We start from the raw sequence: 6797 nt of genomic DNA on the forward strand, positions 1-6797 counted from the left end.
CAAATGCAGTGTTGACTGCATGTCAAGGACTTAATTACGCCCCACCGAATCAGCAGGGATCATAGTTTGCCATAATCACCAATGTTCTAAGCACATTGACATCTCATTAGTGTGTCACCGGGTGTTCTCATTGCATTCATGCACTCATCTCATGCCTCATTTTGTTCCATGCTCTTCACTTACACCCAAATAGCCGCCCCCAACCCCCTGCGACCCCCACCACCGGATGGATGCTTTGCCACTGTCCGTCTCACCTCATTACAGTCCATTATCAGCGGGGAGAGCACAGATGCAGAATCTGGAATGTCAACAAGCAGTTGTCTGCAAGAGATACATGATATCGTGTGTGTGTGTGTGTGTGTGTGTGTGTGTGTGTGTGTGTGTGTGTGTGTGTGTGTGTGTGTGTGTCTGACTGCGTGTGTGCGTGCAGTGTTTCACTTAATGAGCAACACATCTACAAAGTCCACAGCCGGTCAGTGTCTGTAACTGCTTATTGGCAAAAATTATTCCCAGCTCGGCTTCGCGGCCAAACTGTGATTGTGCAATCACAACGTGCCCACAAACACACACACACACACACACACACACACACACACATATATATATATATATATATATATATATATATATATATATATATATATATATATATATATATATATATATATATATATATATATATATATATATATATATATATATATATATGATTTTATACTTATCTTAATACTTGGTGTGTGTCACATTTGAAAGACATTTTAAAGTGGATTCGGTTTGATTTGATGATCCTTTAAATCAAAACCAACGTTCTTATTCAGTTTATTCATAAACACAGTATATCCGCAAGTGCATACTGTTCCTAAACATTGATTTACATCAGTCAGCGATTGGGAGGGGTACTAGATTTTCGAGTCTTCATAGGATTTGTGGTTAATATGTTCTCAGATTTACACTCCCAGAAAGTCATAAAAACATGTGTGTACACACATGTGTGTCAAATGGAAAAGTTAAGCTTCAGTACTTTGGTGGACGCTAAGGCTTATGTGATCATGGTTCACAATTAAAAACCTATTTGGTGTTGAAATCAGAATTTACATCCTTGCTGTCGTTCAATTAATAATACTGCATAATGCCATTACTGCGCAACGCTAAGTAGTAATTTGCAGTACATCTATACAGCTAAGAAATAACTTAATTTTTGGTCCTTTTTTTTAGCTAGCATATGTCTTATTTGCCTCTAATCATGTGGTTCAAAGGTTGAATTGGAGCAAATATTTGTTTACACCTCATTTGACCCGCCTTCAATTTCATTCAGAAAAAAAGTAGTAATGAGGCTTTATGCAAACAAACAATGCCCTAGCATTGCAAATAGCCCATCCAAAACTTAGTCAGTGAGACTAAACAATAAACATTTATCTTTTGCTGTCAGTTGCTTCTGCTTCACCCCAAATTTAACAATCCCTATCATCATATCCAACGTGTTCTTTCTCATGTCCTTATGCAAGCCCATGAGTCTCTTAGATACCGTTATTTTCTCTCTCCAAACATTGTGATATGCTTCTTGTCTACTATTACGACATTTACCACTTCCTTCTCCCTCCCCCACCGCCAGGATGTTGACGGAGGTTCAACTCGATTTCAACACCGACAGATTTGATCAAATCTACACTTAAGAAAGAAAGAAAGAAAGAAAGGAAGAAAGAAAGAAAGAAAGAAAGAAAGAAAGAAAGAAAGAAAGAAAGAAAGAAAGAAAGAAAGAAAGAAAGAAAGAAAGAAAGAAAGAAAGAAAGGAAGGAAGGAAGAAAGAAAGAAAGAAAGAAAGAAAGAAAGAAAGAAAGAAAGAAAGAAAGAAAGAAAGAAAGAAAGAAAGAAAGAAAGAAAGAAAGAAAGAAAGAAAGAAAGAAAGAAAGAAAGAAAGAAAGAAAGAAAGAAAGAAAGAAAGAAAGAAAGAAAGAAAGAAAGAAAGAAAGAAAAGTCAATTGGTTTTCACCATGAAGCCAGACACATCATGTGAGATGATTGTGGGGAAGTCTGGGCTTGTCCTTGGCCCCCCGAGTGACAGATCCCGTCATTTGATCGAGGGCCGACACATTCCTCACGTATCAGATGACTCGGATGTCCATGTCCGCTTCCTGAACCTCCTAAACACACACAAAGAAGAAATTGTACAAATAGGGTGTCCCTCAGAATGTATACACTCCGACTCCTATGAAATTTAGTAAATGGCAGCATCTTACACCTCTGGGATTAGGGCTAGCTTTGACCCCTGAAGTCACAGTCAAATCCAGTCAGGTCAAGTTTATTTATACAGCCCTTAATCACCAAGGGCTGTACAGGCTCATAGTTCGCAAAAATCACAGACATCTCCCGGTCCAGACCCCTCGACCGGACGAGCAAAAACCTTGAGAAGTCATCTCGGAAAAAAAGCATGAAACTTTGAGAAGGGAACGCCAGGTTGCAATGGACACTGAGTGGACAATATTCATCACATGATAGTATGCTGTTATTTCATTCCGAAAATGTCTACATTGCTCGTGCAATCTACCGGTAGGGATGAAAATGCACATCTGGGCTGTGTCACGCTCGTCTGTAGATCCGTCCACCCGCAGTGATAGACAGCGTCGTACTGGCTCATCTTACTTGTGCTTGTAGTACTCATGGGTTCTCCTTAAAACAGCCAAACGTTGTGAGGAAGTCTGCCAATAGTTCAAAATAAACTCTAGGATATTAAATAATGTAAAACACGAACGGCCTTGGGAAACCTTTATTTTGAAGTTTTTCCCGGATACATAGTCACATCAACGGACTACTACTTGATAATCTTTGGTTCTCAGAGTGAGGAAAACAACAAAATGTTGTTTTCAAGTCGTGTTTACACTGTTCTGAGATCAGGTTCGGTAGTCAATTCAGGGTGCTACAAAAAAACAATAAAATCAAGCAGTGACTCATGACTGATGATTTTTTTTTTCTGGATTGACCTTTTTTTTTTCGTCCATTGTATTCCTCAGTCATCGGCAGAGGTGGACATTCCGTTGGGAATCAGATTGGACTGTCACCGTCGGACGCCTGTTTTTGCAAATGAACACAAACTAGACCCGCAAAATTTTATAAAATGCCCATCTCGTGGGTAATATAGAACACCGGACTGACGATTATTTTGGCTTTCAAAACATGGCAGACTAATGATGATGGAGGGAGGCCCAAGGCACCATGAACAGCGAAAATTTGGGAACCGGAATAGCTTCAAACATATGGGGAGTGGACCTTAACCTACCCTTACTTCCAAACTTAACACCTATACTATCTGACTGCACCAGAAAGGTAGAAAGTACACCCTCAAGTACAGCCTCTTAAAAATGATCAGTCAATCAAAAACAATGCTTATACTCCGTGGATGTATTTAGACAATATTTGGGATACCCTTGTTCATGGCCGACACCTGATATCCAGAGCGTACTCTCCTCTTCCGTTCCTGTTCTCTGGCAGCTGCCTGCCATATCGGGTTGCAGCGCCCAACCTGAAAATAGATGCCAGGGCCATTAGCGTCCAACCTACTCACCTCACCGCCGAGCTTCCTGCCAAGCTAATGACAACCGTCTCGTGTTTCACAGTGACTAGACGAGAGGGATTTTGTGGTCCTTGAGTGTGAGGCTCAACGAGAGTAAACAGACAAACATTCTCGTGTAAAATCGAGGCCACATGGATACGTGTCCCCTCCATTGAGTTATGTCCTATTTCATGTAGCTGTAGAGATGATGAAACTTCTAGCCGTTTTGACCTATGAGGGATGAAATCTGGGAGTATGGAGCACAAGGCGTGTCAGTGACTCATCAACCGAAAGAGGTGATCCACCTATTGATTAGTTAACAAGCTATCTGAGGACATGGTGGTTGAATAATCATTAACTACTCACGAATAGAGGAAGAAAAACATGCGTCGCAATCTTTTGAGTCACGTAATATCCTGACATACAGTACACTGAAAAAAAGAAGAATGAGCTTAACTTAAGGATATTGAATTAAACAGCCAATATTTCTACTTCAATCAATTTAAAAATATTTAATTGGTGTAACGGCGATTCTTTTTCAGAGTATGTCGGAACTTAAGTAATATAGGCCAGTGAAGTAGGTGAGCCAGGGTCGCCATAGCAATGACTGTTGCTATTCTTGGAATGATAAGCCTGTGTACTTTACAGGTATACCATCGCATCACTGTATACCCGATGCTTAAAGGTCACATAATCATATGTTGCTCCTGTTTAAAAAAAAAAAAAAAAATCACTTAGTGTCTGTCACCCAAACTGAATGAACCTTTCTAATATGACAAATTGCAAAAAAACTTCAGTCCCTTGTGGGTTTTTTTTTAAATGTTTTTTTTCATTGGTCCTACGGATTTCACTTTTCGGGGGGGTCCCATTAACCACAAAAAAATGAGGGAACACTGTATTGTAAAACGTATTTACTGTATATAACCTATTGGTATAGTTTGGAAACGGGCAGCTCTGCGCATTGGTTAGCACGTCTGCCTCACAGTTAAAAGGACTGAATTTGAATCCAACTGGCTCCGGCCTTCCTGTGTGCAGTTTGCATGTTCTCCCCGAGCCCGAGTTGATTCTCCCTGGCCATTCTGGCTTCCTCCCACACTCCAAAAAAAAAGGAAAGAAAAAAAATGAGTGACAGGGGTTGGACATACTAAATTGTCCTTAGTGGGATTGGGTGCATAGATGGTTGTTCATCTCTGTGTTTCCCGTGATTGGCTAGCAACCAGTTCAGGGTGTCCCCCGCCTACTGCCCGAAGTCAGCAGGGATACTCACCAGCAAACCTAGGACCTGCGTGAGGACAAACTACTATAGCTAACGAATGGATATTTTGGAAACATGTTTGTTTAAAAACATCATGTGATACAAGGGGCATTTTTGATTGGCCGTTACCACTGCTATGTCGCGATGCTCACCATTTGACCTTAACATGAAAGTGTTTAGCATAGTCTGTCACGTACATGTTCATGTATGACTGGAAAAGCACTCCACAGATCCAACAAATTGTATACAAGCTATTAAAACATTTGTCTTTTTTCATACTACAGTATGCCCCAATTAATTTTCCAAGTTTCCTACAGTGTTATACGTTGTGTTATGGTTTAGGAAAAATTTAGCCAGTGTCAGCAAGTTCTCTCTGCATGACTGATTTGGGAGGAGAGGGTGAATAATGGTGGAGTCTGACTTGATCGGGTGACTCAAACTCCGTCTTCCATAGAAATGAGGCTCTTGACTGGGTGAGTAGGTGTTCATCAGGCCTATTTCTGTGTGGAGTGTCGACAGACAAGCTTGAGTATTTCCTGCCCCCCCAACACACACACACACTTGTGCACACTTCATCACAATAAGGTGCGACCCCACCTGTCACTATGGCAACTGGAACACTGTGATAACCACTTGGGTTTGCATGCGAGCGTGTTTGCGCGCGGCAGCAATGTTGGGATTAACCTCTTCGCATAAGCTGTGGCATCTCCCCTCCAGGAGCCCGAGAGCGGAATAGCGAAGGGGTTTTCACGCCGGGATTCTTTTGATCCCCTGCGCAAAAGATGAAGAGTGGCGGCATCTGCCAGCCTCGCTATTCAGAGCTGACCCCCTGGGGTGAACAAGGCTCCACCGAGTGTTTGTTCCACACTCGGCTTTCCCTTGGTGTGGTGAGGAATTAATTTGGAGCTGTGATTGGTCAGTGACCAGTTCAGGGTGTTCACCACCAAGTTAACTGGGATAGGCTCACTTATGACCCTAATGAGGACAACCACAGCAGAAATGAAATGGATAGAATAAACTAGAGTGTTGTTGTTCCAGTCAGAACTGGTTTCAACATAGGAAATGATGTACACTGTACACTACCAGGTGTGTGCCATCCCACATATTACTCATATTATTTCTAAATTGTTAATGGTATACTGTACCGTACTCGGCAGCCAGGACAGTGATACGTATTGGGTGAGCTAGAGTTGCCATTACCTTTTTGGTTTCTGAAAGGTTAACAAAGAGCGCTACAAGGCTTGGGGTAATGGTCCAGTCGCTCTTGATTAGTTCAGCCCCAGACCATCAACCTGGAATGAACCAGCGGAAACGGTTAATGATTCATGGTGGGGGTCTGCTTGTGGTTCCTGGCAGAAGCCCTCGCTGATGATGTCATGCTTTAGCGTATCGATTGAACTCATTACTCTTTTTCTCGCGCTCTGGCTAGTTGACCATGTTTTTTTCCATCTCTCTCTTTCTCCTCCCTTGTAGCTCATCAGAAACCAGATGCCGCCGCTAAAACAATAAAACTCCCATCCAGAGAGTCATGAGAACACATCGTAATCGCACGGATCAATAATTTCCAGTTAGGGGCATTGGAGGTAGCGTTGCTGGATGCCGCAATGGGAAGACGAGGGCTTGGGGTTGGATTACATTTAAAGTGCACAAGAGAATCGATCGTTTGTAGAAGCTTTTGGCAGCCTTCGACTTCTCTCGCGGGATGTGCAGGCTGGCTCTCGCTTCGGCACGAAAACAACAGATTGAGTTTCACGTTCAAAAAGCATTACGCCCCTCATCAGTTTTTTAGCTAGGTAAAAAAATAAATACAAAAAAATCACAGTTAGGGTCCCTGTTTTAAGACTATTGGGAGAATGTGTTGTTTTATTGGGTTTACCCATACTGGAATTTCATTTTCAAGCTGTTTTTGATTAAACATAAAGATGGCATCCGTTTAATCCTAATATTAGCGCTATTGCATGCAGCATGCTAACCTGTACATTACCATGTCCGATT

General features: G+C 41.8%; 1 long non-coding RNA gene across 2 annotated transcripts; it reads right to left on the reverse strand.

Moving 5' to 3' along the window:
* Positions 1–1903: 1903 nt before the first annotated feature.
* LOC148419299 (uncharacterized) lies at positions 1904–3760 on the reverse strand. 2 transcript variants are annotated; one of them, XR_015866634.1, is made up of 4 exons: positions 3421–3760; positions 2546–2667; positions 2238–2414; positions 1904–2141 (listed from the first exon to the last, which is right to left on the reverse strand). It is a non-coding gene; the product is annotated as an uncharacterized LOC148419299 (long non-coding RNA). The 2 variants fall into 2 exon arrangements; XR_015866633.1 differs by having other exon boundaries at positions 2546–3760.
* Positions 3761–6797: the final 3037 nt, after the last annotated feature.

The sequence above is a fragment of the Hippichthys cyanospilos genome, chromosome 9 (assembly GCF_059441005.1).
Source record: "Hippichthys cyanospilos isolate Australia breed blue-spotted pipefish chromosome 9, RoL_Hcya_1.0, whole genome shotgun sequence".
Classification (NCBI taxonomy): Eukaryota; Metazoa; Chordata; class Actinopteri; order Syngnathiformes; family Syngnathidae; genus Hippichthys; species Hippichthys cyanospilos.